This window comes from Dipodomys spectabilis, unplaced genomic scaffold (assembly GCF_019054845.1).
Source record: "Dipodomys spectabilis isolate Male_0828 unplaced genomic scaffold, ASM1905484v1 ptg000012l, whole genome shotgun sequence".
Lineage (NCBI taxonomy): Eukaryota > Metazoa > Chordata > Mammalia > Rodentia > Heteromyidae > Dipodomys > Dipodomys spectabilis.
The window spans coordinates 66,181-84,428 of NW_024870689.1; the positions used below are offsets into that span (position 1 = coordinate 66,181).

At 39.7% G+C, this 18,248-nt stretch overlaps 1 non-coding gene across 1 annotated transcript; it reads right to left on the reverse strand.

The window, feature by feature from the left end:
- Positions 1 to 17,484: 17,484 nt before the first annotated feature.
- On the reverse strand, positions 17,485 to 17,591 carry LOC122094987. Its single transcript, XR_006144991.1, has one exon. It is a non-coding gene; the product is annotated as a U6 spliceosomal RNA (small nuclear RNA).
- Between the last annotated feature and the right edge of the window lie 657 nt (positions 17,592 to 18,248).

Consider the following 18,248-nt stretch of genomic DNA (forward strand, 5'->3'; position numbering starts at 1 on the left):
TGCCAAGACTAGGACTGGAACTAATCTTGGTAACTCTGTTGCACTGTGTGGGAAGGGGAAACTGGCCTCCTAGAAGTCAAGAAATTCATGTCTATTCCTTAGGCCTGAAATAGATCCCCACCACTAGAAAACATCCTATTCATGTACAATTTACATATATGATTTATATTTATATACATATGTTGACTCCATATTGCATTCAGTGTAGTTATTTTATTTTTTGTTTTATTCATGTATTGAGCATTTATTTTGACTATTATGGCACATAAAACATTGATTACATTGATTACATAAGGTAGAGGTCTACATATGTATGCCACTTCATACCTGACACCCAGGACTTTCACAGAAAAGGAAAACATGTGTCACCATCAACTTCTTACTCCACAATTAATTTTTGGGGAGTGCTGGCATCTGAACTCAGGGCCTACAAGCCTACAAGGCCCAATTCATGAATGGGTGAGTGTCAGCACGCCATCCTGGGGCAAATTGAGCTGACAGGCTGCTCCCAGGACCTGAGCTCAAGCCCCAGGGGTTAACAAAATAAGAACAGATTGACATGCAGATGGAAGTATGCTAATAAATATGTTTATACAGAGTATCAGAGATGTCTATATATTATTCAGTTATATAGACTACATTCCTACCAATTCCTTGGTATTAATCATGCGTCCATTTAATTAATGTTATTGTTTTCATCCTTATACTGTTAATGAAATCAATCAGTGTCCTGAAATTATAGTGTTCCTGTAAGTAATGATATTCTTTTTATGCTTCAAAAATATTAAATAAAATCAGTTAGCTTCCTGAAATATTGCTGTCTAATGTTATCGGAGCATCATTCATGATCAACTCTTTGAACCTTGACATTGATAATATTCCATTGTTCTTCCTATGGATGGGAACCATTTTCTTAGTATCTCCTGCCATTGGTTGGTGTTAGGAGGGGGATTCGAAATCAGGGCGTATGTTGCCATGTGGGCCTATGGTTTCCCAGATAGTCTGCCAGCCTTCAGCATTGCAAGGTGAAGTACTCTTTGCAACAGTGTCATTCAGACCCATGAGGGTCACCATGCAAAGGAAGAAAACATAAAAAGGCCACATTTTTTCTGTGAATTGCTTTCCCTGAATGACCTAGGGGTCTCGGATCCTAGAAGCAGCTGTAGATCTAGGGGCTGCACCCCGGCCTAGGGTGATGGAAGCTGAGGCAGAGTTGCCACAACGTGACTTCAAGCCCCGTACTGAGAAAAGTAAAATAAAAAATTTAGCTCCCTGGCTTGCAATTCACACAGTTTATTTTTACAGGCTTTGGATTTGAACTCAGGATCTGGGTAAATCTGGAGCAATGTGGATGAAGGGGAAGATTACTGTACTTAAAGATAAGAAAGTCAGGCCTGTTCACTAGTTCTGAATTCAAGCGCGAGCCCTGGAAACATACTAAGTATATATATTGTAAAGACAGGATTTATACTTACCTATAGATGTTCAGTCCATATACGTTTGGTGTGGTTGTTCCTTGAAATTTTTCTTTTATTAATTTATTTACCATTGATTGTACTATGATGAAACCCATTGCATTTATTACATTGATGATATCCTATCACAGAGCATCTAGATTTGTAGAAATTTTCTCTACCATGTCAGGATTCTCAGGATCACCCAGGATATTCAGAGAAAAGGAAAACTAGTTTCACACTTGGCTTCTTACTCTACAACCCACTTGTTGGTAGTGCTGGTATATGAACTCAGGGCCTAGTAGGACCAATTGTCCAATAAGTCAAGGTGAACACACCAACCTGTGAACTAAGGAGCTAGGCCATTCCCAGGAACTGAAATTGATCCCCAAGGTGGTCCACTATAGTCATAAATTCATAATTTAAACATACAGTCTATATTGACATTCATGTGTCAACAGCATCTTGTGTTTAATGAACTTCTCCTTATTTTGTCTCTATTTCATGCAGGTATTGTGTATTTTACTAAATATCGTGACAGGTATAATTTTGCTGACATGGATGACAACCTGTTCCTGTGGTTATAGGGTTGCCTATGAATTCCGCTTCTTGGTTGAGACTCAGGACTTTCACAGGAGAGGAAAATGTGTGCAACAGCTGGCTTCTGACATCAGGATGAATTTTTTTGTCAGTGCTGCGATTTGAACTCAGGTCTGGGTATCTCTGTTGCACTGGGGGGGAAGGGGAAGCTCACCATCCTTGAAGACTAGAATTTCAGGCCTGGTCTAGGGCCTGATTTGAAGCCCCAGCACTGGACAAAATCGCAAGCCCACCTTTTTTAAACATAGGATCTCTTTTTACCTACAGGAGTGGTATGCATCTTGCATTCAGTGTAGTTATTCTTTTTATTTTGTGTCTTATTCATTGATGTATTGTACATTTTATTGAATATGGTGACAGATATAACTGTACTGACATGGATGACAACCTATTCCCATGGCTATAGATTTGCTTATATAGCATTCTCCATCCTTGATGAGACCCAGGATATTCACAGAAGAGGAAAACATATGCAACCTTGGTTTTCTCACATCAGAATGAATCTTTTGGCAGTGCTGGAATTTGAACTCAACGCCTATCAGGCCCAATTGGTGAATCGGTCATGTTAAGCACATCAGCCCGTTAGGCTCTCAGGAGCTAGGCCATTCCTGGGACCCGAGTTTGAGCCCTGGTGGGAGGGCAATATAGTCATAAATTCATAATTAAACAAAGGATCTATATTTCCAAACATGGGTGGGCTGCATCTTGTGTTTGGTGTAGTCTTCCTGGCTGAGACCCAGAATTTGCACAACAAAGGAAGACAGGTGCAATGACTGGCTTCTCACATCAGGGTGAATTTTTGGCAGTGCTCGTATTCAAACTCGGGGCCTAGGAGTCCCAACTGCCTAATCGGTCCACATGATCACACCAGACTGTGAGCCACTAAGGAGATGAGCTCTTCCCAGGAACTGAGATAAAGCCACAGGGAGGCCAAAATAGTCCTCAATGCATCATTGAAACATGGGGTGTATATTCACATCCGTGTGTGGACTGCATCGTGCATTGAGTGTACTTATTGTGTTTATTTTGTATGCTATTCATGGATGTATTGTGTATTTTCTTATGTATATGATGACAGGTATAATTGGACTGACATGGATAACAACTTATTCCCATGACCACAGGGTGGTCCATGCATCCTGCATCCTAGCTGAGACCCAAGACTTGCACAGGAAAGGAAAATAGATGCAACAATTGACTTCTGACACCAAGATGAATCTTTTGGCAGGGCTGGGATTTGAACTCGGGGCCTAGCAAGCACAATTGGTGAATGAGTCCACATGAGCACACCAGCCTGTGAGCGACAAAGGAGCTAGGTGTTCCCAGTACCTGAGTTTGAGCCCCCCTTGGGGGAGAGTGGGGAGTACAATAGTCATCCATTCATAAGCTGAAGGTAGAATGCAAATAAGTACATATTTGAATAGAGTAGGATTGTGGTGACCTGTGATGGAATCCAATCTGTGAGTACCTATATTTGAATCTTTTCTGATGCATCCATTTCATGTATATGATGATTATTGTCATGTTTCATCAACTCTTCTTTACAAATAATCTATACCCCATGAGTCTTATGTATCATTTCCTACTCACATCATGCATGAACTACTCATTCAAGGATGAGATCTTTCGCATGCCATGGCTCTTCCTAGGTCCAGAAACGAGTATCTCAGGATCTCCCGCCATTCTCTCCTCCTAGGGGGACTGAATTCAAGCCTTGGTCCTGGAAAAGATACTTCTTATATACATTTTAATGATAGGATTTATACTTACATTCAGATGTTCAGACCATATTGTGTTTGTTGAGTTTATAAATTTTATTTCTCGTTTTATTCATTTATTTACCATTTATTTTATTGACTCTGATGACACCTCTCCCATTTATTACATTGTTTACATCCTATCACAAAGAATCTAGATTTTAGATGTGTTCTCCATCATGCCTGGCAATGTGAGGATCTGAACTCAGTGCCTAGCAGGCCCAATTCATGAATGGGTGAGTTTGAGCATGGGATCCTCTAGCCAATGAAGCTGTCAAGTGGTTCCCAGGCACTGAGATCGACCCCCATGTTTGGCCAAAACAGCCATACATGGATAGGCAAACGATGGTATACAAATATATATATATTGTTAAAGAGTGCCAGAGCCATCTGTCTATGATTGAATGACACCTACTACATTCCTACCAACTCTTAGGTATTTATTATACCACCATTGAAGGAATATTATTCTTTTCAAGCTTAATAAACTATACATTAATCAGCATTCTAGGACTATTGCATCCAATTTTAGACTAGACGGATGCATGAACTCTCATTCAATTGGTATTCCCTTGCATAGGAATGAGTCTCTTGTGATCTCCTGCCATTGGTGTCAGGACTGGGATTTAAACCCAGGGCTTACGTTGACAGGTTGGCCTATGGCTTCACTGATAGCTCACCAGAATCAGCAATGGCAGGTCAGATCCACTTTGTAGCCATGTCATTCAGACCCAGGATGGTCACCACGCCCAAAAAAATCGTAAGATGCCAGCCCTCTGCAGCTCACCACTTTTTGTGCTTTCCAGCTTTTTTTTCTTCCTGCAAGCCCTCTGGCCTAGGATCTCCAGATCGGCTATTTGGTCTGGAGACTGCACCCCAGCCTAGGGAGATCCAAGCTGAGGATGTGTTTCCACGACCTGAGTTCAAGTCCCATGGATGGCTAAAAAAAAAAAAATTAATTATTTAACTAAATAAAAAAAATAAAGCTCCCTGGTTGGAATTTCTGCCAGTTTTCTTTCCTAGCCTGGGATTTGAACTCAGGGTGTTGGTAAATTTGTAGCAATGTGAGGGAAGAGTTCCCATTACTTGAGTTCAAACCCCATGCCAACCACAAAAGAAAAACTAAGTCACTGACCTCGGCAGGGTGAAGTAGTTGTGGAGATGGGAGGGAAGGGATGGTAGGGAGAAAACAAAGAAGGAGTCAACAATGCTCAATAGGAAATGTAGTCATTACCTTGCTCCTGTAACTGTAATCCCTCTGTAAAACACTTTTTCAATAAAAAAGTACAAAAAAGAGAAACAATGTCGTTCTCAGAGAAGCACTTTAGAGGTAAGGAAATGATGTCTGAATAGCTGTACAAATTCCACACTGCTTTTTTTTAATGTTCAGTATGGAACTGAGTAAACATAACTGCTTCCATTAAAAAAAAGAAGTCACTGTCTTGGAACTGGGGCCTGGATTTCTGCCACTGCTAGGATTTGAGATCACTGTCCAGGTAACTCTTTTATACCATGGGTGAAGGCGAAGCTCACTCTCCTTGAGGAAAAGAAATTGAGGCTAGAGTTCCCAGGGCCTGAATGAAGGCTCTGCAATGAAAAAAATGTTTCTATACATGTTTAAAATATGATATACACTTACATATGTATGTTAATTTCATATTATGATTTTTATTATTGATTTTGTATTTTGTTTTTTTATTCATTTATTGATTGATTATTGTATTTAGTATTATTATATACATAGTATTTATTACAATTTGCACATCCATAATAAAATTCTATACAATAATTTAGGATATTGACTCATTTTTATTAATATTTTATTAAGTGTTGAAACGTAATACATAATTAAATGGAAGCATTTATCACAGTCTTCACATGTTTAGAGTCTCTCCCAAGTATGAGCTTTATACAATCTTTGGACATCTTCCAATTGGGATTTCTTTAAATGATTTATAGTCAGAAACCTTTTCCTGAGGATAGGCAAGTGAGGGATAAAATTGTAAATGTGGGGCTAGAAATGTGGCTTAGTGGTAAAGAGCTCACTTAGCATGCATGAATGCCAGGGTTTAATCCTCAGTGCCACATACTCAGAAAAAGCCAGAAGCTGTGGTGTGGCCCAAGTGGCTAATCTTGAGAAAAAGGAGCTCAGAGACAGTACCCAGGCCCTAAAATCAATCCCAAGGACTGCCAAAAACAATAGACGAAATGTCAGTGGCTCACACATGGAACTCTAGCTTCTCAGGAGGCTGAGACTTGAAAACCACAGTTCAAAGACAGCCTAATAAAGAAAAGCCTGTTAGATGCTTATCTGCAGTGAACCACGAAAAGACCCCATGTGGCACTGTGGCTAAAGTGGTTAAGTGTTCCCCTTGACCTGAGGGTCTAAAGGACAGTGCCCAGGCTTGAGTTCAAGACACACAATTGGGAAAAAAAAGTGAGGGTTAATCAAGGTACTTTTCCTATTTGCTAATTATTAGAACATCCTTTGGAAAATGAGCACTGATGTATACCAGAATTGGAGTCAGAGCTTAAGGTTCAAGTGTAACACATCCATATGCCCAGCCTCTCAGACTCTATCATTGTAATCTTGTGTCCTACAGGGTTCTTAAATGTCCAATGTTGAAAGGCTTAATATGCTCCCCAAGCCCTTTGTGATAAGTAGTTGACTTTTATTGTCAAGGTCATCACAGTTCTGAACCTAGCAGAACACCAGTAGTTCAGGCCCATCATCCTAGCTCAGGAGGCTGAGGTCTGAGGATCACAGGGTGAAGCCAGCCAGGGCAGAAAAGTCTATGACACTCTGACTTCCACTTCTGAAAGGTCAGATGTTCAAGAGCTTGCCTTGGGGTTGAGAAGTACTTGCACTCTAAATGTTCTTAGAGTTCTTGAACTATAGAAGCAAGAAAGAAACATTATTGACCCATACTTCAGGTTTGTTCAGCCCTATACTTCATGTTTGTTAGTTTGTTTCTTTCTTTTTTTATTATTGTAGGAGATGATGTCTGGGCCTGGGAGGTGTTCTTGAGCTCTTCAGCTAAAGTCTTGTGCTCTACCACTTGAGCCAAAAGCCACTTCAGCTTTTCTGGTGTTCCATTGGAGCTAAGTGTCTCAAGGACATTCCTGTCCAGGCTGACTATGAACTATGATCCTCAGATCTCATCCTCCTGAGTAGCTAGGATGACAGTCATGAGTGATAAGCACCTAGCTTCCACTTCAGGTTTCTTAGTAGTGAATTGGAGATAATAGGCTAATGGGACCTTTTGTGTCTGGGATAATTTGGAACCCAGATCCTCAGATCTCAGCTTCCTGAGAAGGCAGGATGAGAGACCTCAGCTAAAGACCCCTAGGCTGTGTCCTTTGCTGCAAGGGGGTCCATGGCTCCACACGGTGGAGTGGTAGTCATGAGCCCAAGAGGTAAGGGTGAGAGCTTAGGCCCCTAGTTCAAGGTTCATGACTGAGAAAAAAACAAAACAAACAATTGTCTGTAGTAGACAACTCACTAGTCTTCAGTAATACATAATTTTGTCCCTCCCATGGAGACATATCTGAGCCTCAATATTCTTGTCTGCATAATCATCTCAGTGGGGAGATCTTACAAGGACCCAATGAAAGAATGCACCTGGTGAAGGACACAGCACATGGCACTCTTTGTATGACTCAGCACACAGCATCCTGTGAAAGACTCAGAACCCAGCACCAATGCAGAATTCAGCACACTGCACCTTGTGAAGGGCTCAGCACATAGCACCATGTGCAGGACTCAGCAGAGAGTACCCTATGGAGGACTCATTACATAGCTCCGTTCCACAAGATGTTATTAGACTTAGGGTGCTCTAATCAATATCACCATTCTTTGAGGAACATTTCACAAACCACAAAAGTTCACACCTAAGTGTTTAGTGGGATGTTTGATTTGGGGGGGGTTAGTCATGGAGCTTGAGCTTAAAGCTTGGGGATCTTATTGTTCTAATAACATTTGCACAAGGCTAGAACTCTACCACTTCGAGCCATATTTCAAAGAGTCTAGCAGACTCCCCGCCAGGTTTGAAAGCCCCAGAGCGTCCAGGATATCGGGCGTATGCCAGGGTAAGCCAGGATGATGGGGGGGGGTACCCATGGAGCTGGGTTGCAGCAGTTTATATCTGGCTAAGTCAAGTTAGGTAGCAGCTGTCAGCACCAGACTCCTAGCTTGCTCTGTCATGTGGTATTTGAAATACTGTCCTCATATAGTTTCAGTTAGAACATAGTACCTCTTTTTGGCGGCAGTCCGGGGGCTTGAGTAAGGGCTTTGACACTGTCCCTAAGCATTTGTGCACAAGGGTAGAACTCAATTGATTGAAAAACAGCAGAACTTCCGGGTTTTCTGTTTATGTGGCACTGAAGAATCGAACCCATTGCTTCATGCTCACAAGGTGAGCACTTAACCACCGAGCCCCAAGAGTGAAGGAGGTATAAATAGATAGAGATTGGTATATATAAGCATTATATACACAGAAAGATGTCTGTATATTATTATTTTATAGATATTGCTACCAATTATTACTTATTAAGTTATGTCTCCATTTAATGATGTGTCCCAGTTAACAATTAGTAAAGCATTAACTAAATGACTCAATATCCTATTATTGTTTATCACATATGTACATACATCCATACACATAACTTCATATTTTATAGAATGAGACAGATGTCTATACATTATTAAATTATGCATCATGTGTTACTATCAATTATTAGGTATTTATGTTTCCATGACATTTTTATTCTGGTAATACTTAATAAAATTTTAAACTTAATCTACATCCTATAGTTTTTGTTTCTAATTTTATCCTAGAATGATTCACTACTAATTCAAGCTGTTTTTCATTTATTGTAGTGACAACTCTTCCACCTATGACATTTTTTACATTTATGACATCCTATTACATAACATATAGATTTGCATCTGAATTATACATCCTACCTGTCACCGAGTACTTTCAAAGAAAAAGAAAACATGTGTCACGCTCGGCTTCTCATTCCAAGATTACATTTTTTGGCAGTGGTGGGATCTAACTCAGGGCCTAGAAGGCTCGATTCATGAATGGCTGACTGTCAGCACAGCAGCCTCTAGCCAATTCAGCTGCCAGGCACTTCCCAGGCCCTGAAATCAAACCCCGTATGTTGACCCCATATTCTGCTTAGTGTACTTATTCATTTTATTTTTTGTTTTATTCATTTATTTACCATGTATTTTATTGATGTTATTACACATGAAATATTTATTACATTTATTACATAAGATATAGATTTGCCTATGTATGAAACTTCACACCTGATTCCCAGGACTTTCACAGAAAAGGAAAACATGTGTTGCCATGGGCTTCTTACTGCACGATTCAATTTTTGTGAGTGCTGGCATCTGAAGTCACAGCCTACAAGGCCCAATTCATGAACGGATGAGTGTCAGCATGCCAGCCTGAGGCATATTGTGCTGACAAGCATTTCCAGAACTTGAGATCCAGCCCTAGGAGTTGACAACATTAGAACAGATTGACATGCAGATGGTAGTACAAAAATAATTATTGATTTTTATAGAGTGCAAGAGATACCTATACATTATTCAGTTATATAGGCTACATTCCTATCAATTCTTGGGTAGTTAGTATACCTCCATGTAATTAATAGTATTGTTTTCATCCTTAATTATTGATTAAATCAACCACTGTCCTGAAACTATTGTGTCCATGTAATTAATAGTATTCTTTGAATGTGTCAAAAATATTCATTAAAATCCATTAGCCTCCTAAAATCACTCTATTTTTATAGTAGTATTCAGAAACAACTACTTCAACCTTGCCATTCATAATCTTCCATTGGTATTCCTATGAATAGGAACGAGACACTTAGGATCTCCCTCCATTGGTAGGGGTCAGGACCCGGCTTCAAACACAAGGCCTATATTGCCATGTTGGCCTATGGCTTCCCTGGTAGTCCTCCAACCTTCAGTAATGCCAAGTTACCAACATTCTTCAACCAGGTCATTCAGACGCAGGATGGTCACCTAGCAAAGAAAACAAATGTAAAACTGGTAGCCGTCTGCAAGTTGCCAGTTGTTTTTTTCCTGTGTCTCATTAATTATGTTTTTTCTTGTCAGCCTTTGGGTCCCAGGAACCCAGGTACGGCTGTGGTTCCAGTGGCTGCACCCCAGCCTAGAGTGATCAAAGCTGAGGCAGAATTGCCATGAGCTGAGTTCAAGCCCTGTGCTTGACAAAAGAAAAATACCTACCTACCTACCTACCTACCTACATACATACATACATATATACATACATACATTAAAAATATTTTAAAAATTATGAGGCTCCTTGGCTTGGAATTCGTGCCATTTTTCTGCCAGGCCTGGTATTTGAACTCAGGGTCTGGGTAAATCTGCAGCACTGTGGGGGATGGGGAAGATTACCATTCTGGAAGACAAGAAAGTCAGGCCTGTTTCTAGGGCCTGAATTCAAGTCCTAGGACTTGAAAAAATAATATTCGTATATATTTTAAGTACATGAATTTTATTGACCTACACATTTTTACTGCACATTGCAGTTAGTGTATTCATTTTATTTTTGGTTTTGTTTCTTATATATTTTAGTGAATACGATTACACATATAATATTTTTTGCATCCTATTACATAAGACATAGATTTGCCTATGCATTCTACATCATTCCTGAGTCCCAGGAATTTCACCATTAAAGAAACCAAGTGGGACAATTGGCTTTCTACCAGGATTAAGTTTTTGGAAGTTCTGTGAATTGAACGCAGGGCCTAGCAGGCCTACTTCATGAGTGGGTAAATGTTAGCACACCAGTTTGATGCAAGAGAAGTTGGCGGGCAAATTTGAGGACCTGAGATCAAGCCATAGGAATGGCCAATATATAAACAGATAGAGGATTAGACTGCAGTGTGTGTGTGTGTGTGTGTGTGTGTGTGTGTGTGTATGTGTGTGTGTGTGTGTGTGTATGTGTGTGTGAGTGTGTGTGTGTGTGTACTGTTAGCTGCTTTTAATCAGGGCTATCCCTCTACCACTGGAGCTACACAGCTCTACTTCTGGCTTTGTTGGCCCTGAAGTTGGACAGGGATCTCAAGGACTTTCCTGCCTAGTGTGAATTTGACTATGATCCTCCTATCACATCCTCCTATCACATCAATAAGGACTGCTGAGAGCCACTGATGCCTGCCTAATCATTGGTCTTGCAATTCTTGGACAGACCGGTGAGTTCCCTATCCTCGAGTTAAAATGGTGGGAGCTGGAGCCCACAGTTCAAATCCTGGTCCTGCCACCTCCAAATGGAAAGAGATCCTTAGAAACACATTCCTATCTATATGAATACCAATGGACATGATGTATGTTATGATTGAATGGGCAGCTCTTAAATAATTCTATGATAAAATTATACACAATTATATTATAGGACACTGATCGATTTTAATCAATACTTTATGAAGCATTTAAACAATCACGTTCATTAAATGGAGGCATAATGAAATACCTCAGAATTGGGCGTCACATAGTATAAAGGTGCCATTTTTTCTGCTAGGACTGGGATTGGAACTCATGGTCTTGGTAACTCTGTTGCACTGTTTTGAAAGAGGAAGCTAGCCTTCTTGAAGCCAAGAAATTCATGTCTGTTCCTTACATCTGAAATTGATCCATCGGAACTAGAATACATCTTATTTGTGTACATTTTAAATATATGATTTATATTTACATACATAGGTTGACTCCATATTGCATTCAGTGTAGTTATTAATTTTATTTTTCTCTTATTCATGTGTTTGTGGGGCACATGGGCAGCAATGATGGTGCTGAGAGGAAGTTGAGTGGGCACAGTCCAATTGTTTACCTTAAAATCTGATTGGATATAGCTTAGGTGCATGATAGGGTGTGACCTTTACAGTGATTGGTTGGTTCCTTTCCCTCCCCTTCCATGCCTCTCAATTTTTCCCTTTAAATGGTGCTTGCTGTGTGGTAATAAACGAGTTCTTGCTTGACTTGACTCCCCACTGTGTCTGAATGTCTCCTGGGCTAAGGGAGACTGGGGAACAGCGAGTGGCGAACTTACTTTTCCTTGGGCCCCATCAATCTTTTGGAGGCAAACAAAGACCCAACATGTATTGACTGTTTATTTTATTGACTAATATGGCACATAGAACATTGGTTACATTGATTAAATAGTATATAGGTGTGCATATGTATTCCACTTATACCTGACACCCAGGAATTTCCCAGAAAAGTAAAACATGTGTCAACATCAGGTTCTTACTCCATGATTCATTGTTTGGGCATGATGGCATCTGAACTCAAGGCCTACAGGGCCAAATTCATGAATGTGTTTGTGTCAGCATGCCATCCTGGAACAAATTGAGCTGATAGGCAGTTCCCAGGATCTGAGATCGAGCACCGTTGACAAAATAAGAACAGATTGACACACAGATTGTAGTACAGTAATAAATACATATATCTTTACAGAGTGCCAGAGATATCTATCCATTGTTCACTTATATGTACTGCATTCTTACCAATTCTTGGGTATTTATTTTGCCTCCATTTAATTATATTATTTTTTTATTTTTTATTGTGAAAATAATGTACAGAGGGTTACAATTACATGGGCAAGTTAATGAGTACATTTTTTATCAAGCATTGTAGCCTCCTCCTTTGTTTCCACTTCCCATCCCTTCCCATCCTCCCCTCTGCCCCCCCACCCAATCCTCCCTGCTCCCTCACCCACCCACCCCTCACCAAAGTTGTAAAGTTAGTTTTTAACATCACGACTTGTACATCTCTTTGTTGCAATGGGTCCACCTGTATTCCTATTTAAACGATTTGTTTTTCTCCTTCCCCTCCACAAATTATACTGACATCAAGTACAGTGAAAGCAGGGGTTATACTGTGGAGGAGGGACATACAAAGCAACAAAGAAACAATCTTATAAATGTGTTAGAAACAATCGCATGAAAGCAAAAAAAAACATTTGAGTACATATCTTAGGGTTCATTTCCCTAATATCACCTTATCTGAACTTTTCTGCTTTACTCAGACATATATTAGTTATTGCAAATAAGGGAAACCATGGGATAGGGCATTAGCCTTGAGCTGAAGAGCACCCGGCCCAGATTTCAGGCCCCAGGATCCACAAAAATAAATAAATGTTATTATTTTTATCTTTAATAAAGTATTAAGTAAATCAGTGTCCTGAAATTATTGCATCCCTGTGAGAAATAATATTCTTTTAATGTTTCATAAGATATTAAATAAAATCAATCAGCCGACTGAAATCATGAAGTCTAATTGTGTACAAGTATCATTCAGGAGCATGTCATTCAACTGTGACAGTGATAATATTCCATCATTATTCCTGTGGATGGGAACGAATTTCTTAGGATCTCGCACCATCTGGAAGTGGCATGACTGTATTCAAACTGTAGGCCTATGTTGCTGTGTGGGACTATGGCTTCTCCAATAGCCCTCAATTAAAAAAAAATATTTAGCTCCCTGGTTTGCAATTCATGACATTTTTTTCTGCCAGGCCTGGGATTTGAACTCAAGGTCTGGGTAAATATGCAGCACCGTGACGGAAGGGAATCTGAACATGCTTGAAGACAAAAGTCAGACCTGTTCCCTAGGCCTGAATTCAAGCCTCAGGGCTGAAAAACATACTCCTTATATCCATTTTAAAGATAGGATTTATACTTCCATACAGCTAGTCAGACCATATTTTGTTGGGTGTGGTTATTCATATTATTTCTTGTTTTATTCATTTATTTACCATTTATTTCATTGAATCTGATGACCCTTCTACCATTTATTACATTGTTTACATCCTATCACAGCATCCAGATTTGTAAATATGTTCTCCATCATGCCTGACACCCAGGGCTCTCACAGAAAAGAAAAACATGAGTCACACTTGGCTTCTTACTCCAACATTAAATTTTTTGCAGTGCTAGGACGTGAACTCAGGGTTTAGCAAGCCCAATTCATGAATGGATGAGTGTGAGCATGGCAGCCTCAAGCCAATGAAGCTGTCAGGTGGTTCCCAGGTGCTGAGATCCAGCTCCAGGTTTGGCCAAAACAGTGATATATGGATAGGCAGAGGGTGGTATACAAATAAACATATATTAGAAAGGAATGCCAGAGCCATCTATCTATGATTGAATGACAGCTAAGACATTCCTACCAACTCTTAGGCATTTATTATACCACCATTGAAGGAATATTATTCTTTTCATGCATAATAACTTATTAATTAAGATCAATCAGCGTCCTAGGATTATTGCATCCAATTTTAGACTAGATCGAAACATGAACTACTCTTTCAATTGGTGTTCCTATGCATAGGAATGAGTCTCTTGTGATCTCCTGCTATTGGTAAGTGTCAGTACTGGGATTTGAACCCAGGACCTATGTTCACAGGTTGGCCTATGGATTCCCTGATAGCATGCCAGCCTTCAGATATGGCAGGTCAGGTCCACTTTGCAGCCATGTTATTCAGACCCAGGATGGCCACTGTGCAAAGAAAAAAACGGAAAACCCTCAGCCCTCTGCAGCTTGCCACTTTTTGTGCTATGCTACGTTTTTTTTTCTTCCTGAAGGCCCTCTGGGCTGAGGATCCCTAGATTGGCTATGTGTCCGAGGATGCCCCACCCTAGGGCGATTGAGGCTGAGGCAGAGTTGCCATGACCTGAGTTCAAGCCCCATGTTGGCAAAATACAGAATAAATAAAAATATTAATTAATATTTAACTAAATTAAAAAAGAAATAAATCTCCCTTGTTTTGAATTTCTACCAGTTTTTTTTTCCTAGCCTGGAATTTGAACTCATGGTCTTGGTAAATATGTATCAATGTGAGGGAAAGTGCATATTTGCCACTTCTTGAGTTCAAACCCCATGCAAATCCAAAAATAAAAATTAAGTCACTGAGCTTGGCCGGGGGAGTAGTTTTGGAGATGGGAGGGAAGGAATGGTAGGGGTAAAACAAAGGAGGAGGCAACAATGCTCAATAGGAAATGTACTCATTACCATGCTCATTTAACTGTAACCCCTCTGTACAACATTTTTACAATAAAAAAATGAAAAAATAGTAGTGCTCAGACAAGCATTTTGGGGTTAAGAGAAAGGTGACTGATAGATGTGCAAAATTCTACAGTGCTTTTTTTTAATGTTCAACACGTAACTGAATAAACAAAGCTACTTCCATTAAAAAAATTAAGTCACTGGCTTGTAACTGGGGCCAGTATTTCCATCATTGCTGTGATTTGATCTCACCATCAAGGTAACTCTTTTGCATCATGGGTAAAGGCAAAGCTCACTGTCCTTGAGGATAAGAAATTCAGGCTAGAGTTGCCAGCTTCTGAATGAAGGCCCTGCAATGGAAAAATATTTCTATGTATGTGTAATATATGATATATTTACATATGTATGTTTATTACATATTATAATTTTTATTATTGATTTTGTATTTATTTTATTTTTTACTTTTCATTTACTTATTATTTATTGTATTTAGTATTATTATACACGTAATATTTAGTACATGTTGAACAGCTATTATAAATTTATACACAATAATTTAAGACATTGACTCGTTTTTCATTAATATTTTATTAAGTGTTGAAACATGATACATAATTAAATGGAAGCATTTGTCACAGTCTTCACATGTTTAGGCTTTTCTCCCAAGTATGAACTTTGTCTTCTTTATCTTTAGAACCTTCCTATAGGAATTTCTTTAGATGATTTTTACTCAGAAGCCTTTTCTTGGGGATAGGCAAGTTGAGGGATAAAATTGTAAGGGTGGGGCTAGAAATGTGGCTTAGTGGTAGAGAGCTGGCTCAGCATGCATGAACGGTAAGGTTTGAATCCTCAGTGCCACATACTCAGAAAAAGCCAGAAGCTGTGGAATGGCTCAAGTGGTAGAGCGCTAAGCTTGAGAAAAAGGAGCTCAGAGACAGTACCCAGGCCCTTAGTTCAAGCTGCAGGTCTGGCAAAAACAGCAGGCCAGTTGCCTGTGGCTCACAACAGGAACCTTAGCTTCTCAGAAGGCTGAGATCTGAAGATCACAGTTCAAAGACAGCCTAGGCAAGGAAAACATGTTAGACTCTTATCTCCAATGAACCACAAAAAGACCACATGTGGTGCTGTGGGTCAAGTGGTAGAGTGTTCGCCTTGAGCTGAAGGGCTCAGCGACAGTGCCCAGGCTTGTGTTTGAGACACAAAACTGGAAAAAAGTGAGGGTTAAGCAAATTACTTTTCCTATTTGTTAATTAGGAGAACATTCTCTGGAAAAAGGAATGTTCATGTACACCAGAACTGGAGATAGAGCTCAAGATTCAAGTGTAGCCCATCCATATGCATAGCCTCTCAGACTCTAGCATTATAATCTTGTGTCTGAAAGGTCCAATGTTGAAAGGCCTAATATGCTGCCCAAGCTCTTTGTTATAAGCAGTTGACTTGTAATGCCAATGTTATTACAGTTCTGAACCTAGCAGGGCACCAGTAGCTCATGCCCATCACTCTAGCTCAGGAGGCTGAAGTCTGAGGATCACAGGATGAAGCCAGCCAGGGCTAGAACATCTATGACACTCTGACTTCTATTGGTGACAGGTCAGATGTTCAAGAGCTTCCTGTGTTTCCCTTGATAATGAGAAGTTACTTGCACTCTAAATGTTCTTAGAGATCTTTTTTTTGTTGTTATTTTGAGTTTTTTATTTTTTTGTGAACACATTGTACAGAGGGGTTACAATTACATGGACAGGTTAATGCGTACATTTCTTATCAAGCATTGCAGCCTCTTCCTTTGTTTTCCCTTCACATCCCTTCCCAGCCTCCCCCGCAATACCCCACAAAATCCTCCCCGCCTCCCCCCCCCCCCCCCCCGCAAGAACATTGTAAAGCTCGTTTTCAACATGACAACTTGTACTTCTCATTGTTTCAACAGGTCCACCTGTATCCTTAAACGACTTGTTTATCCCCATCTCCTCTACAAATTATACTGACATCAAATATAGTGAAAGCAGGGGTTATACTGTGGGGGGGGGGGGGACATACAAAGCTACAAAGAGATAATATTATACATGCGTTAGAAACAAATGCATGAAAGAAAAAAAAACATTAAAATACATATCTAAGGGTTCATTTTCCTAACATCACATTATCTGACCTTTTCCGCTTGACTCATACATATACTAGATATTGCAAATAAGGGAAACCATGGGACCTATGTTTGTTTGGGCCTGGCTTGCTTCACTTAATATAATTTTTTCCAAGTTTTTCCATTTCCTAACAAATGGGGCAATGTCATTCTTTCTGATGGAGGCATAGAATTCCATTGTGTATATATACCACATTTTCTTGATCCATTCATCTACTGAGGGGCATCTGGGCTGGTTCCATATCTTAGCTATGGTAAATAATGCTGCAATAAACATAGTCGTGCTGGTAGCTTTAGTGTGGTCTTGTTTGTAAAGATTTGGGAAAATGCCCAAAAGTGGGATTGCTGGGTCATAGGGGAGCTCTATGTGAAGTCTTTTGAGGAACCTCCATACTGATTTCCAAAGTGGTTGTACAAGTTTACATTCCCACCAGCAATGAAGTAAGGTTCCCCTCTGGCCACATCCCCTCCAGCATCTGTTGTAAAAATATGGACTGCTTCACGAATTTGCGTGACATCTTTGTCCAGGGGCTATGCTAATCTTCTGCGTATTGTTCCAATTTTAGTGTATGTGCTACCGAATTGAGCACAGAACATTTTTTATATATAAAGTGGAATTGATTTTCTTAAACTAGATAATTCAACAAAAAATAAGTTCAAAAGTATTGTCATGAAATTTTAGAACCATATATTTCTTACATAAGCACACATTTAAGAATAAAGTCAAGATTGATATGTCAAAAACAAAATAATTCCTTATATTTGTTGTTCAAGAGATTTGTAGCAAGAGGAATTCAGTTATTCAATACAAGTCACCTGTCATATTGAACACTGCAGCAAATATTAATGTTTGTTAAAAGTTTTAATGTTTTGGGCTGGGAAGGTTGATCAATGGTAGAGCACTTGCCTTGCTTGCATGATTCCCTGGGTTCTATTCCTCAGCACCACATAAGCAGAAAAAAAGCCAGACATGGTGCTGTTGTGGCTCAAGTGGTAGAGTGCAAGCCTTGAGCTGAATAGCTGAGGGATAATACCCAGGCCCAGAGTTCAGGACTCAAGACTGGACCTCCCTCCAAAAAGATTTAATGTTTTAAATATGTTTAATTTTGGGAATTTGCTTATATATGCCAAAATTAAGACTTTTTGTCAGGTCATAAATCTTTTCCATGAAGTATTTAAGATTTATAGTAGCAGACATATACTACTAAGTATGTCCATTTCAGAGTTTATAGAAACGCTACTAATGA